General features: G+C 39.7%; 1 pseudogene; it reads left to right on the top strand.

The window, feature by feature from the left end:
* The first annotated feature begins 11,517 nt into the window (after positions 1–11,517).
* Positions 11,518–11,626, top strand: LOC130734716 (U6 spliceosomal RNA; annotated as a pseudogene).
* Positions 11,627–15,653: the final 4,027 nt, after the last annotated feature.

Raw genomic sequence — 15,653 nt, 5'->3', positions numbered from 1 at the left:
TCCTCTTCTTCTTCAGTCGCTGTCCAGAGGTGTTGGTCAATCAGGGGAGGATCGTCGGGACCAACCAGTCCTTCGGCGGTTATCTCTTTCATTACTCCCATGGCGCTAAAGTCAAAGTTCGGGTACAAATGTTGGGCCTGATCTTTGGCGAGGTAGAAACCGCGCTCGCGGTTGTCAAGGGCGATGTCAGCGGCTTGTTCCCTCGCCTCAGTGGCTTTGGCCTTCTCCGTCGCGAGCTCGTCCTCTAGACTTTTGATCTTTGCCAGTTGGGAAGCAATCTCAGCATCTTTCGTGGCGAGGGCCTCGGCATGAGTTTCGGTCGCTTTCTTGATCTCCTCGGACGTAGCCTGCATCACCGCCTCCATGTCAGATTTCGCCAAGGCCAAGGACTCCGCAGACTTTTTCTCTTGCTCCGCCAACGCCTTTTTCACTAACTCCAGCTCAGCGCGCAGTATGGCAAGCTCTGATTCCTTAGCAATCAGCGCCTCGCCTCGGGCGATCAAGTCCTTCTCAGCTTGCTCTTTTTCCTTCTTGCAAGCTTGAAGGCTTGCATCAAGCTCATCTGCTTCTTCCTTCATCAGCGCCAGCTGATCCTCCAGCTCGCCGATTTTAATCCCCGCCGTGCCAATCATCTTGTCGGCATAGACTTTGTCTTTTCCTGCCTGCGTCGCCAGTTTGTCGAAACGCTTTTCCCAAGCAGCGGCGGCTTCTTGATGCTTAGCACTTTCGGTCTTCAACCGCTCAGCTTCAACGTTGGCGGCATTGAACTTCTCAAACGTGTGAGCAAAGATGCACCCAGCGCGTAGGAGGCAAGCAAGAGTCTCCTCCTTGGTGTCATTCAGGCCCCGACTCAAAACTTCTTTTTCTATGACGTCGCGGTTGAGAACAGCAAGTAAGAATTCTGAGGGTTCAATGGCGTTGGGGAGCATATTATAATAGCTTGAAGAACCGACCTCGGGAGCAGGGGCTTGTTCAATTTGAGCCGCTTCAGAGGTAGTGGCAGCGCCAGGACAGGATTTTTCCCCTTGATGAGGCGGGGAAGGCATGGAGCCTGCATCATGTGTTGAGGGCGGGCTAGGAGGCGCATCTTGGCGAGCGGGAGACTTTGGGGTTTCATTTTCTTTTTCCTTCTCTCCAATAGGAGTGTTGGAAGACGCAGCAGCTTTTGTGGCGTTAACGCCGGCGGAGGCGGCTGTGGCGCCAACAGAGGACTCAGCGGCAACAGCAGTGGTCGCACCGGCGGAGGCAGGAGTAGAAGCTGGTACGGCGGTTGGCTCGGTAGCTGCGGCGACGGAGGCTTCAGCGACATTTTTGCCTTTAGGCGCAGCAGCAGTGGTGGGCTGAGCGCCAGGGTTGGATGTGCCGGCGCCGGAGGAGGCTTTGGCCAATCTTCTCCTCTTGGGAGCTTTGGTGCTCTCGGCTTGGTTCTCAGCACCGCCCCGTTTTTTCGCGTCGCCCTCAGTGTTGAATTTTGGGGAAAAGCGAGCCATTCTCCTCTCGCGGGCCTTCAGGAGCTCGGCGTTCGTGAAATTCATATCTTCTGTAACAATAAAAAAAACGATCAGTGACAACATAGGAGTCGAGAAAGGAAATGTCAATAATAAAAGTGAGCTATGGGCAACCTAAATATTTGGGAGTTCTTGAGAGGTCAGCGCCCTCAAGGACTGTTGTGCAGTCAAGGATGGGAAGTGGGGCAAGGAGATTAAGAAAGGCTTTATCGTTGGCGGACAAGGATTCCTCTGAAGGATCGGTGATCCCATTGGGCTTCTCCGTCCAGTAAAGAGGAAAGAGGGCGGTCCCGTCTCTGAGGGTGAATGCCTCTGGGTAGGCGGGATGAACCGCCACACGGAAGTACTTTCGTGCGAAGGAGGACTTCGCGTTACTTTTGTGAGGATGCAAACACTTCCGGCCGGCTCGGGCCTTCAAGGAAATCCATCCTTTGTTTTTGATGGACTTGGGGTCGACGTCGTAAAGGTAGAAGAAACTGGTGGGGGATGGGGCGATGCCGACAGCGGCGCTTAGGATTTCAAAACATCGAATGAAAGCCCAGGCGTTAGGGTGGAGTTGACAGGGAGCCGCGTTGATGTCGCGGAGGACGGTTTGGACAAAGGGCGAGAAAGGAAGCCTGATTCCAAGCTCGCTAAACATGTATTCGTACGCAAAGAAAAAATGGGATCTCTTTACGTCGCCGTCTGGCTTGTGAAGCCAGGGGCGATCCCCGGGACTGCAAACCCAGATCCTGAGTTTGGCGTTAAACTCATCGTCATTGGACAAGCCACCCAGGGAGTTCACGAATTGCACAATGGGATCGCTGTCTTGGAAGATGGAAGGTTGATCTATAGCCTCGTGTTTGGGGGCTACTTGGACTGGAAGGGGCAGAGTGGCGTAGGTTTTTAGGCGGTGAGCTGGGATCTCCGGAACCTCTAAACGGAGGCCGCCGGCAGCGGTGGAGTCAGGGTCGCTTTCGGAGGAGGAAGAAGAGTGGTTAGGGGAGGTAGGGTTTGAAGCCATTTTTAGAAGACAGTGAAGTGAAAGAAAGGAAAAGATAAGTATGTGTGCGGTGTAAAGATAAGGACAGTGGGACTCACCGGAGTAGGATGTGAAGAGTGGGTAGCGGAAAGGGTGATAAGCGACGGCTCCGGAGCGGAAGTGGGCAGAAGGAGTTTGGTAAGCGATTAGGGAAGTGAAGAGGGGTCTCGGAAAGGGATGACAGTGGGGAAGAAGGGTTTTTATAGGAGAAGGGGAGAAGCTGGAAGGGTGACGCGTGTTGGACGTATGTGGAAGGTTGGAAGTCATGATGGTTTTGGGGAGGTGGGTCGCGTGCAATGGGGAGTTACTGCGCACGATGGGACGGTTATGAAAGGTGAAGTGACGGTTCCGGAGAAAGAGGGAAATTGATGTAACCAACACATCACGTGGGGCAGCCACGTGAGGCAGATAGAAATTTGAAAGGGTTTTAAAATAAGGGAAAGCGCGAAAAGCCTCGCCACTATAAGGATCAAACGCCATCGCCTGACGATTGACACCAACAACGAAGTTCAGTCGCTCGCCGGGGTCACCGCCGGTCAGTGATTGAATGATCGGCACATGACCCATGCCTGCCACCTTTCCCGCCGGCGAGCGATCTTACACCTGCTCCAACTTATCACCAATACAAAGTAGTCGTTCCCGCCGCTTGCGGACTTGTGGACTTGCCAGCTCGGTTTGCTCGTCAAGTCAGTGGACTGGGTAACTGAAAATGCTAGTTTCCTTTTGCTCACGCCATGTTGGCGATTTAGTTAACTTCTCTTTTCTCAAGCCATGTTGGCAGTGTAGATTCCGATGTATAATAAGACATGTAACAGCATTTAAAAGACACCCTTAGCTCTCGTACCTCGAGCTCGGTGTCTTGTGGACTAGTGGACTGGGCGAGCCCCTAGAGGGGCAACGCCCAGCATGTATCCCGCCCTGAGGCGGGGCCCTGGCCTTCAGATGGGCCTTGATCTCGGAGGCCCAATTGGCCCAATAGGTAGTACCCAAGCTCTATAAATAGGAGGTAGTTATCAATTGTAAAGGACTTTTGGGCTCATTTGATGGAAATAACACTCGAAATTCAGCACTCTCTCTCTAGCACAATCTCTCTACTCTTAGGTACTATACCTTTCCTCAATGTTCATTCCCAGAACAGAAACCAATCTTTAAAACCAGAAACAAATCTTATCAAATAAGATTTGAACACAAGTAGATATAATCTTCTACAATTTAAACCAAATCAAATCTTCTTCAGCAGATTTGATTACACCTGATATATTTCCAGATAACACACATAAGCTTCTTCAATAACCCTAGCTTGTTGATCACGTAAAACAATCCAAAGCTTCTAGAATAAACATGAAACACACAGCAGCTTCGCAGGGACAAATGTTGCACCAGATGCTCCAACATTTGGTCGCACATCTTGACAAATAAAACATCTTAGCTAAAATGTAGGCAACCATGAAAAAAGGAACAACATTTATGTATGATTTTGTCTCTAAATATTACATTACCTTTACAAAATGGATATGTTTTTATGATAAATGTGCAATAGGTAGAGTATAAGTGGAGAAGATAAGGAAAAGATGGAAAAAAATCGAGTATTCGATAAACTCTACAAGTGGTCATCTATGAGCACTCTCCGTATAATGGTTATGTCGAATTCATTCACTGTTAAATTAGACTAACGTTTAATATATTGTTCATAATATTCAGAACTTTAATCTGAAAGATTGGGCATACAAGAAAATGTATGTACACACAACAACATAGGAGTGATCAACGTCACCGACAACAACACGGATCATGAGCGCTCTTATTTTTTTATTATTTTAGGAAGATGAATGTGATTAACACCCTAATTTTTAGGGACCAAAGTCAGCGTTGCTCTTGTTTCTCATTTTCTTAATTATTGCTTGAAACATTCCCTCATTAAGTAATGTAGATCTCTCAATCCAAATCTTCATCAATACCTCTCAAATAAAAATCTGAAGCATTGAAATCAACGGTTTAAATTCTATCTCGTAATCTGAGCCAATTATTTAAGTGTTAAAATTTTGTAAATCGTTGGATTTAAAATCAACGATTTAGATCATGGATTAAAAGAGGTTGAGGGAGATTTTGATTGAGATGATCCAAATTCGATATTAAACCAAACCAAACCATCGCCCCTCGAAGCAATTCTTGCATTCACATTTCACAATTGTCAAATACTGTTAATGAAACATAAAAGTATGGTTTCTAGAGAGTAACTTGAAGTGAGGTCACTGCTTCAACATGCTTAGAAAGGGTAGGACCAATTTGGCGAAGCAGGTGTATGACGAAATGCTCAGCACGTACGGTGTTACTCCAGACACGTGTACGTATAACATTTTGATTAGAGGGTTTTGCAAGAATTCCATGGTGGATGAAGGGTTTCATTTCTTCAAAGAAATGATGAGCTTTAATTGCGAACCGGATATCATTACGTATAATACACTTGTTGATGGTTTGTGTAGGGCGGGGAATATCAGAACTGCGCATAATTTAGTGAATGGTATGAGCAAGAAATGTGAGGATTTGACTCCCACTATTGTTTCTTATACAACTTTGATTCGAGGGTATTGTATGAAACAGGAATTAGATGTGGCCTTGGTTATTCTTGAAGAGATGACTCGTCGGGGCCTCAAGCCAAATATTGTTACCTATAATACTCTAATAAAAGGGCTTTAGTGAGGCGCGCAAGTTGGACACTGATTCATTCACATTGTAGTGCAGGAAATGTGGACGAAGCATTGAAGGTGTTTGAAAACATGAAAAAGGTTTACATCAGGAATTGGTGGAGAAAGGTTTACATCAGGAATTGGTGGAGAAAGGTTTACATCAGGAATTGACATGCCTAAATGATTTGGTTACTTCCCTAGAGGCAAGGGGAAAAGTAGAGGAAGGTGCATTTATATCAAAGAGAATACCAAGACTAGAGAACTTGGACAGATCTGTGCTAAACTATAGCTCCAAAAAATCGAGGCCTAATAAAGTGTGAGTCATGTTCACTGCTTTCTGAGTCTGCTGTTGTCATCTTTTCCATTTTGATTATTGACAGTTAAAATAATAAGTTTATACAGATAGTAGTTGATTTTTATTTCAACAAGTAACTGTGTTAATTTAGAGGCTGATTTTCAGCGCAATGGTAAGGTTTCTGCCATGTGACTTTGGGGTCACAGGTTCGAGCCGTTACATTAGCCTCTTGTAAAAATGCAAGGTAAGGCTGCCTACATTATATCCATAAAGTGGATCCGACCCCTCCTAGACCTCGCACATGGCTGGAGCTTTATAGCACTAGGTTTTCCCTTAAGTAATGTGTAACTTCATGTGTATACTAAAATGGCCTCTCATTTCGTTCAGGTTGAATATCAACAGAGCCCAAAAACATCTCTAATTTCTGAATATATAATTCCTAATTGTTCTATATATTCTTTTTCATGTTCATCATATTCTTCATCATTCATCCTCACAAACGTAGCGCGAGCACCTCTTACTGAATCTCTCTAGCTCATTTCACCTTTGAAAAATGTAGAAGATTAGCACCTCAACGGAGTTGAACGACCCCTGACGGAGAGAAAGCTTGGATTTTGCCGGAGCAGAACGACGCCATGACGGAGTTGAATGACACACTGGCGGAGATAGAGCTTGGTTTGAAGTAGATATAAAAGGAAGCCATGGGGCGGTGGATTTCTAAAGCGGTGCTTCGCTTCTCCACCTCTTTACCGCAAAACCCTCCTTACTCGTTCAAGCCAGAACCGGACCGATGATCACCAACACCAGATCGATCCATATCGATAACATTTGATTGTGTTTTCTAGGGAGATGGTGACATAGAGGGGTTTTTGGTCGATTGTACCCTCATTCCACGACAACGGTGACACTTCACTTTCAATGACGGTGACGCTTCACTTGATTTCGACTACGGTGAAAAGAGAAGTGGCAGCTTTGCATAAGATCTAGGTGGGTGGTGGAGAAAATACCTGAAACAAGGTGAAAGCGATTCAGAGATAATGATGCATTAATAATTAGGGGTAGTTTTATAACTTAGCTTTTTTTAAGATAATGATGAATTAATGAACCACTATTTTAACTGGTCCATACTAGATCTCACCACTCTTTTCTTTTTATCTCTTTTCTTTATTTTTTTTGGTACATCGGAAAATTAAACAGACAAGAAACAAAAACTACAAAGCTAACAAATCTCTAGCCAGAATCGGCTGAAGCTCTTGAGGAGGGCTCTCAAGACAAGTCAGGGGGGAAAGGAGGCTAGCTCCAAGTCCTGCGAGGCAATCAGCTGCTGCATTCGCCTCTCTAGGGACATAAGCAAGAGTAACAATCCAATCCCGATCCAGGAGAAGACGAATATCCAGGAGCTCAGACGCTAAGGCATGAAACTGATACCGATCATTCTCCAAAGCTTCCACAATATCCAAACAATCAATTTCGCAAGTAGCTCTCCTAATATTGGCATTCCACAACAGTGTTAGACCATGCTTTAGAGCTGCAATCTCCGCCTGAAGAGCATCTCCTCCGAGGCTACCTGCATAGAAACCGGATATCCAAGTACCATGGGCATCCCGAACAATGCCACCCATTCCCATTCGATCATCTCTTTTCTTTATAGTTATACTAATTATAAGTGTGAATAAGACTTAATTCATATAATATAACCAAGAAGAAATACAAATTAGATGTCAAATCAAAGGATGCAGGAGAGACAACAGTGTAATCAAAGACGCTACATGCCTACAATATCATACTCGAAGGGAACATTGAAATTACCCCAAATCATTTATGTAAAATAATCCTTATCCCTCAAATTCCACCTCCACCAGATACAATGAGTAATTTAATAGGAAAAAGAGATAAATAAGATAGAAAATTAGAAAGTGAGTGGAAATATGATGAGAAAAAGTGTGTGAATGTAATTAAAAAGTTAATAATTTATTGGTATGTTGAAACGTTGCCGTTGTCAATACGTTGCCGTATTCCAAACTTCATCGTCCTAACACTCGAGGGGGGAGCTTGGATGCTTCTTGTATACTGCCAGGTCTGCTGATGCTGAACATCGTTTTTTCAGCTATTTCACGTCCCACACCGGTTGAGTTTGATACTATATGAGCGTTTATAAGCAGGTACTTAGCATCCTTCGGGGACATCCGATAAAATTAGCATGGCCCCTGCAAGGATGACACGCACAAATCGAGAAATGGTCCAAATTTGATTTCGTGGTTCATATATACACTTATTATTAGGGCAAACAAGTTTTTTAGGGCTTTTGAATTTGCCAGAATTTATAATCTGTCAGTTTTTTAGGGCTTCTGGAGGTGATGGGTACAGATTGGGTGTTCTATGATGTGTAAGGAATCACAGAAACTGAGGCTATTGCATTCTATGCAGTCTGATTTACTTGACGTTCTAACACTCCACAACAGAACACTTAGCATTAGGATTTCTGTCTTACCATTAGGATCTGTTAATGACATGTACTTGCATTAGATTATTCTTTACCAGAAATAACTTACACATAATTTATAATTTGTTAGCACTCCCATCGACTTACCATTTCAGATTATGCAGCAAATCATTCTTAAGCTAGTATGGCTAGACCAAATTGTGCGGGTGGAAGTAGTAGTTTGACACATGAGAATTGGGATAAATAGCCGTTGTGCAACAGAGTGACATGAAGATTGGCTAAATGGTTATGATGAAAAAAATTACATTTCTCATTTGGTAACCATACAGTGGTAGCTTCTAAGGAATTGTTTGGTGTTTGAGAGCGTGCTTAGCTTTACTTGTTTGATGGGTTATTATCTTACCACTTTAATTAGCTTTTGAATTTGTTGTGTTATGATAACCAATTATGTGTTGTACATGGTTTTGTTTTATCGTTCCTAAAACTAGGCATAGAAGCTGGACATTCAGTGACATCTTGTCAGTGATGCTGCTAATGGGATTTTCTTCGAGGTCCAGCGCGAGTCCCATCTTCTTGATCTTCATGTGATTGGGCCATATTTTATCAAGTGAAGCAATTGAATTGATGAAACTTGCTTGTTTTGGCATCTTGGTTTATCTTCAATCTAGAGTAATCATGAGGAATGATTTCATTGATTTTGCTTTACTGTGTAATGGTTGCTGCAAGTTCAGTGGGAGAGGAGCTCCTTTAAAGGGCTGTTGTTCAGGTTTGTTTAGGAGCTTCTGTGCCTGTTTATAGTTGTATCTGCCAAGAAATTTTGAAGCAATCATTTTGGATAAGCTCAAAATTGGGAAAAATGAAACTTGTATAATGAATAATCTTGAAATAATGTTGGTTTTTCAGATGTACTTACTTGTCATGTTGTCTGACATGAAACCATCATAACTGTTTAAAATATGCTGCACAGTTCACCATTATCCTGCATTGTACCCTGTGAATTGAAAGAATCTTCTATCACTAAATTCATTCTATAGTTCACTGAGTTTTCAGAATATTTGTTTCAATAAGTTAGCTATATTGATTGATCAAATCTCGCACCGTGTGTCCAACTTACTTCTTTAAAGAATCTAACACGAATTTGGTGTAAACTTAAGTTGTGATTGGTGAACTTGATGTAAACTTGCTCAGAAGAAGATTAACATGAGTTTCACGATGAAGATGATTTCATACAGTGTAAATAAAATAAGAAAGTTCTATATCTGACCTGAATAATATACTATCACAATTCTTATTTCTTCAGGATGCATTAGCTGATATATTTTTACGAGGCAGTAATCTTATAGCTGAAGGAATGGCATCTTTGGTATGTGCACTATTTTCTAAGTTGTGAAGAAAATAATGAATAACAAAAATACTGGTTGTTACATTAAAAAAAATCGAGCAGATAAATTGCCACTCATCTTAAATTTCCTTAATTATATCTATTATGTGTGGTTTCAACCCCTGCATCTTATGTCTTTATCTATGTTACATGCTCATTCAAGATATATATCACTTTACGTTCAAAAAAAAAAGATATATATCACTTTACATGCTAAGATTCACAATTTTAAAATATAATTAAAAGTGGCCCACATGATTACATCAGTTACAATTTCGAAGTGTTTGTACTTGCTTTACTCCAATTTTTCTTCTGCACCTTCTTTTGCCTCAACCGTCTGCAAGTTGAATTATTATACTCCCCATGATATGAACTGCATGTATCTATCTGATATTAGCACTTTTCTTCCCGAGATGATTATCCATTAACCCAAGTGGCCTCCCCCATGTTGTGTCCCCTATGTCTATGTGGACTGTGCAGCATGTCATTCACAAATAGCTTGTTCAATGAACTTAATGCCCCACATAGCACATAAACAGAATTTGCATGTTATACATATACATGTGAGTAAACACAATGTTTTCCTTGTTTGGATTCTCATTTAATTAAAAAAAAAAAGGTTAAAAATACAGTTTTTAGCTAAAATGCTTTTTCTTTTATGGAAAATACATTACTCCAACATTTCACAAATAGATAGAGGGCAGAACTGCAATGTTGTATGTTTGGTATTGAGTCCAGCAGTTTGAAATAAGGGCATGAGTGGCGGGAATTAAACTCATAGTTGAAGTTACACTTTTTTAGTTTTATTTTGATTTACAGATATAAGTGGGATTGATTTGCAGGGACAAGGTTGGCTTGGTCCAGTTTTGTAGTAAATCATATTTGTGGTTCTAAAACCATTTCTTAAGCTAGTTCTCAGAACCAGTTCAAAAGCGTATGAAGCCAGTTCTTTAAATTGGTTCTTTATATATTTCTCAAAGTGGTTCTGAATGCTCGTACCGGTTCTTGAACTGAGTTCCCGAGCTGATTTGCCAAATTGAAACACCGGCTCAGATTGGTTCATGTATAAAAAACCCAGTTCAATTTGATACAACCAAACCTGTTTTCTAGTTCAATTCGGCTTGGTTTGTCTTTTTGCTTGAACCTGAACCATGAACTGTCCTATAAGCAAATCAACAGGGTTGATGAGTGACTAAGATAATTTACTGCTATAGAGAAATTTTTGGTCGATGAGTACTAGAGACTAGAGAGAAAGTTTGGTTCAAAATATAGCTACTAGTCCTATGTTCTGAGTTCTGATACAAAGTGGATGAGTATTAGTTTAAATCCATGTCCAGTTCGTAGTCAAACTGATATAAAAAGAATCATTAGAATATGAATATCAATATGTTTCTATGCTCTGTTGCTTTGCTTTAAGACTCGGCTCGGACCGGCCGGTCCGACCGGTTGGACCGGGACTCGGTGACCTGATCGGTCCGAGCCTTACTTCAGATCGATTCTGCATGTCACTCGGCCGGAACCGTTTTGAATCGGCCGGTTTAATGATCGAACCGGTGACTCGGCCAGTTTTTTAATTGAACCGGCGAGTCACCCATTTTTCGTTTTTTAATTTTTTTTATTAATTTGTGGATGATGGGCCATATATGGAAGCCCATTTCGAGTTGTCCGGTAATTAATTACCATATTGGGCCTTTCAAATTGTGTTTTTTTAATCCAGTAGGAACACATGTTGTATATAATAGGAAAAAAACGTGATAATGTGTTTAAAAAGGGTGCCAGCAAGGTTCGAACACATGCAATAGAGGATATATGGAGGAAGACTAACCACTGCACCATCAGAATGATATTGATAAGAGACGCATTTTATTATTTATATATTACTTTTATATTGAATTTGACATTTTTTATGATTTTTTAATATATATCGAGTCAAGCAATCGAACCAGTGACCCACTGGTCCGACCAATAACTCAGTGACTCGGTACCCCGACCGAGTCGATGACCGAGCCGAGTTTTAAAATACTGAATTAATTGATGAAGGATGCTTTTTGTTAGCTCCAGAGTTGAGGCTGAGCATGATTTGTGGTTCTATTTGCATCTACTTGTGTCACTGCAACTTTTGTCTCACACTGATTGACTTTTAACGTTTGTGTTTATAAACATATGCTCATCTGCAAAGTGTGTTCCTTCGGGGACATCTGATAAATTTGGAATGATACAAGAAGATTATCATCGCGCCTTGCCTCTGCGCAAGGATGACACGCACAAATCGAGAGATGGTCCAATTTTTTTTTTTACTCCAGTCTTCTTCTACTGGGTCCAAATATTATCCAATTTTCTGTTCAAGAATGCCATGATTTTTATTTGCACAAATCTATGTTGAATTCTGTGCAATGATAAAATAATACTGCCCGGATATTATGCGTGTTCTCCCTTTTTAATTTCTGTTCACTTCTAAATTCTAATTGGTTTGCCAATTTATTCATAGCTTAAGTTGATGCTGCAGAAGAGTTAGTTTTTTTATCTTTGAAAGATGTCATTTTTTTCTTTCTTCTAGAATTTTGCTGTCCCAATTCAGTTTAGTATCTTAGAATATCATTGGGGTTAGATCTCACAAATGAGCAGAAGAGACTGGATCTTTTATAGAGCTGTTCAATATCATAAATAGAGTTTCCTTTTGCCTTCTATCTAAATCACAACACTAGCTTTCATCAAGTTCCCCTTATCAGACTATCACTTATTTTCTTTAGTTGGCAGGATGAGATGTAAAGCTTTTTTTGCTGTTAATTTTATTGTTATTTAATTGTTTCCATCAGATATATCATGGTTTCATTTCTGTTAGAAATTGTTGGTAAAATTAATTGCAGTGTGGTCTAGCCTATCAAATGTCGAAATTTGAACTTGATATCTTGCTCAAGCATAGGCATTATTCATTTCGACATAAAATTAAATACAGACTTGTTCCGATGCACTGATTTTTTGATTCGGTGCCTAATCGGTACTATGTTACGGTACCAATATGAAGTTTTCAAAAGCTTAAATACTTAAATTATTAAGGAATCTTGGTCATGGCTTAAGTCGTGATTGTCTGGGATATGAAAGTGTTTCTATTTACTATTTGGTTAGACCTAACCGAATTCTAATATGGCATTAAAGGCGGCTCCTATCCAGTGATCTGTGGGTTATGGGCCACCATGCTTTCATTGTGAAACTCTAATTTTAATAGCTCATAAATTGTCTTCATAACCGATTTGGACCTTGTAAATGTTATTCTCATGAATTTCCTCTATTGTTTTGAAAGGGCTCAATTGATGCAAACACATAGCTCATGCCTCTAGATCAAAGGTATGGAGAGCAAGGCTTTGTATCTTGTGTTAATGCATTACAAGACTTGTCACATGCAAATCTGGCACACTGCACAACGTATTAGAAAAAGGAAGTTTATTAGAGGGGAAAGAAGGAAAGTTCTATAAGAGGAGATAGTATAGCCTTTTAAAGAGAAAACTTAAATTTCTCTTATTTAGTATGCAGATGGAGATCATTGAGCAAGTGGATTTTCACTCGAGCAGTTCTTCCATCTGTGTTTGGTGCATAGTTTGATAACTAATAAAAGTTTTGCTTGCTCAAGTTCTCTAAACATACCTTTATATACCCTCTTAATACTATGTATGCCTCATACTGTTATTCAATAGAAGTATGTAATGTTTCAGATCTCCCTTTACTTTTTTCTATGCTTGTGTGGAAGACTTTGCAGATGATAAATATGATTCTAATAATGATATTTAGATGATGAGGTTTCATAAGGGTGGACACTTATTTCGTTTATTTTATGTGCACCACTTCTCTGTACAAGCATGTTTTTATTTTTGTTCGGGGTTTCTTGAACATAATCGCATCTTAACGATTGTAGGTGATTGAGAAACTAATTATTTGAACAATAACAAGTTTTTAAGAGCTTTTGGATTATCTGTCAGTAATGTATATATATAATGGCTTAAAAGCACATTTGGTCTCCCACTAATTTCAATTGTGCAAAACGAGTCCTTAAACTTTTTTTAGCAAGCTGAGTCCCCGGCCACTTTTATGCCGTTAGTGACGTTGGTCCTTATATCATTTTCCGTCCAAAAACTAACGATTTGGGGGAACCAAAAGTGCAATTAAATAAAAAATATGGAAAAGCAGTTGTTCTTCATTTTTTCCAGAAATAACATGATATTCATCTTCCTCCTCTTCATCTTCGTCATCTTCAAACCTAACAACCCAAAAAAATAAATTGAGAGAGTGAGCACCCAAAACTCCAACACCCACAAACACTCTCTCTGAGTTTGAAGCAACAGAGTATAAAATTCATTTTCCTTCACCAAAATCTCACTCTCTCTCCCTATGAGGATCCGCAAGAACGCCAAGCTTGTAGAGGAGAATAGGGGAAAGCTTGGTGTTCTTGCGGATCCTCATAGGGAGAGGGAGTGAGATTTTGGTGAATGGAAATGAATTTTATACTTTGTTGCTTGGTGTTCTTGCGGATCCTTAGAGAAAGTGTTTGTGTGTGTTGGAGTTTTTGGGTGCTCACTCTCTCATTTTATTTTTCTGGGTTGTTAGCTTTGAAGATGATGATGATGAAGAGAAAGAAGATGAATATCATGTTATTTCTGGGGAAAATGAAGGATAACTGATTTTCTATTTTTTTTATTTTTTGTTTAATTGCATTTATGGTCTAGCAAATCGTTAGTTTTTTGATGAAAAATGGTATAAGGAGCAACATCACTAAAGGCGTAAACGTGGGGGACCCATCTTGCTAAAAAAATAGTTTAAGGATTCGTTATGCACATTTGAAATTCGTGGGGACCCAAATGTACTTTTAAGCCACATATAATTGGACTTGCTGGTTTAGTTACCTCTATTTCACAAGACTCAAATTTTAAGAAAACTAATTAGAGGTGTAGCATGTTCATCAACCCAACAACAACATTAACAAAGCAACTTTAGTATAAAATTTAAGTTCAGGAAATTTTTTCTAAGAATTAAGACTCATCTTAGTAACTCATCTAGGGTTGACGTGACGTGAGTAATGAAAAATGAAATAACAATTTATATTTCATGTCCTTAGTGTTGAACCTCATGATTTAATTAGCATGATAGTAGTCCATGATGAACATGACATATTCCTTATCCATAAAATGGATTTTAAGTGCATCAAGTAAAGTCTCAACATCATTAACATCAAAATGTGCATCAAGTCCCCCATAGGTAACGAAGAGATGAAGGTCATGAGAACTGTTGAAAATGTTACAGGTTTAAGCGTTCACTTCTCCATAATGCATAATATTGAAATTTTGTTTGCACATAATTGAATTTTCTCAGAATGTCACGTTTATCAATTTCAAAAAATGCTAATTTATAGATAACATTAAATATCATAGTAGAAGCACGCTTGATAAGTTATTAAAGTAATTGATTTGATAACATAGTGAGTTAAGAATTTAGATGGAAAAATCTTACTTTGAGCCAAGCAAACCACATTCTTTATTGATGACGGCTGAGGTTCATTCAATAAGAAGAAAGCAACAGTTGAAAAATTGAGGCACTAGTTTACACCCGAGTAGGATATTTAGTCAAAGATGTTATTTTTTAGAAAAATGTGTCCAGTCACTCAAAACCTTAGTTAAGAAATCGCAGAGTTTGGCTGAAGATTTAAACTACTAAAGTTCACTAACCGGTATAACTTGTCTATGTCTTCAGTCAAAGTATATTATTTTTAATAAGGTTTTGAATGATTGTGTACATCTTTCTAAAAATAAATAAATTTAAATTTTATTTATTGAATGTCCTACTCAGGTGAAAACATATGTCTCAATTCTTTAACTTTGATTTCTTCTTGTTGATTGAACCTCAGTCGTCATCAAGAAAGAATATGGTTCACTTGGATCAGAGTAAAATTTCGCCATCTAGCTATATAACTCAATACTCGTGTCGTCCAATCAATTACTTTTATATCTAATCAATCAAGTTTATACTATGATGTTTAATGTTATGTATGGATTACCATTTTTAAAAGTCTCAAACATTAGATTCATAAAAAATTCAATTATATGAGACTAGAATATAATATATGCATTATGGAGAAATAAAGCCACCAATCTATAGCATTTCCAACATTGCTCGTGATGTCCTTCTCTTCAATAACTATGGGGTCATGATGCACATTTTGATATTTGTGATGTTGAGACATTACTTGATGCACTCAAGATCCCTGATATGGATAAGATAAGGGTCATGCCCATAAAGGACTATACTCATACAAATTAAATCATGGTGTTC

The sequence above is a fragment of the Lotus japonicus genome, chromosome 1 (genome assembly GCF_012489685.1).
Source record: "Lotus japonicus ecotype B-129 chromosome 1, LjGifu_v1.2".
Lineage (NCBI taxonomy): Eukaryota > Viridiplantae > Streptophyta > Magnoliopsida > Fabales > Fabaceae > Lotus > Lotus japonicus.
Note: the sequence above shows the minus strand (reverse complement) of the source record. Positions and strands in the feature narration are given on the sequence as shown.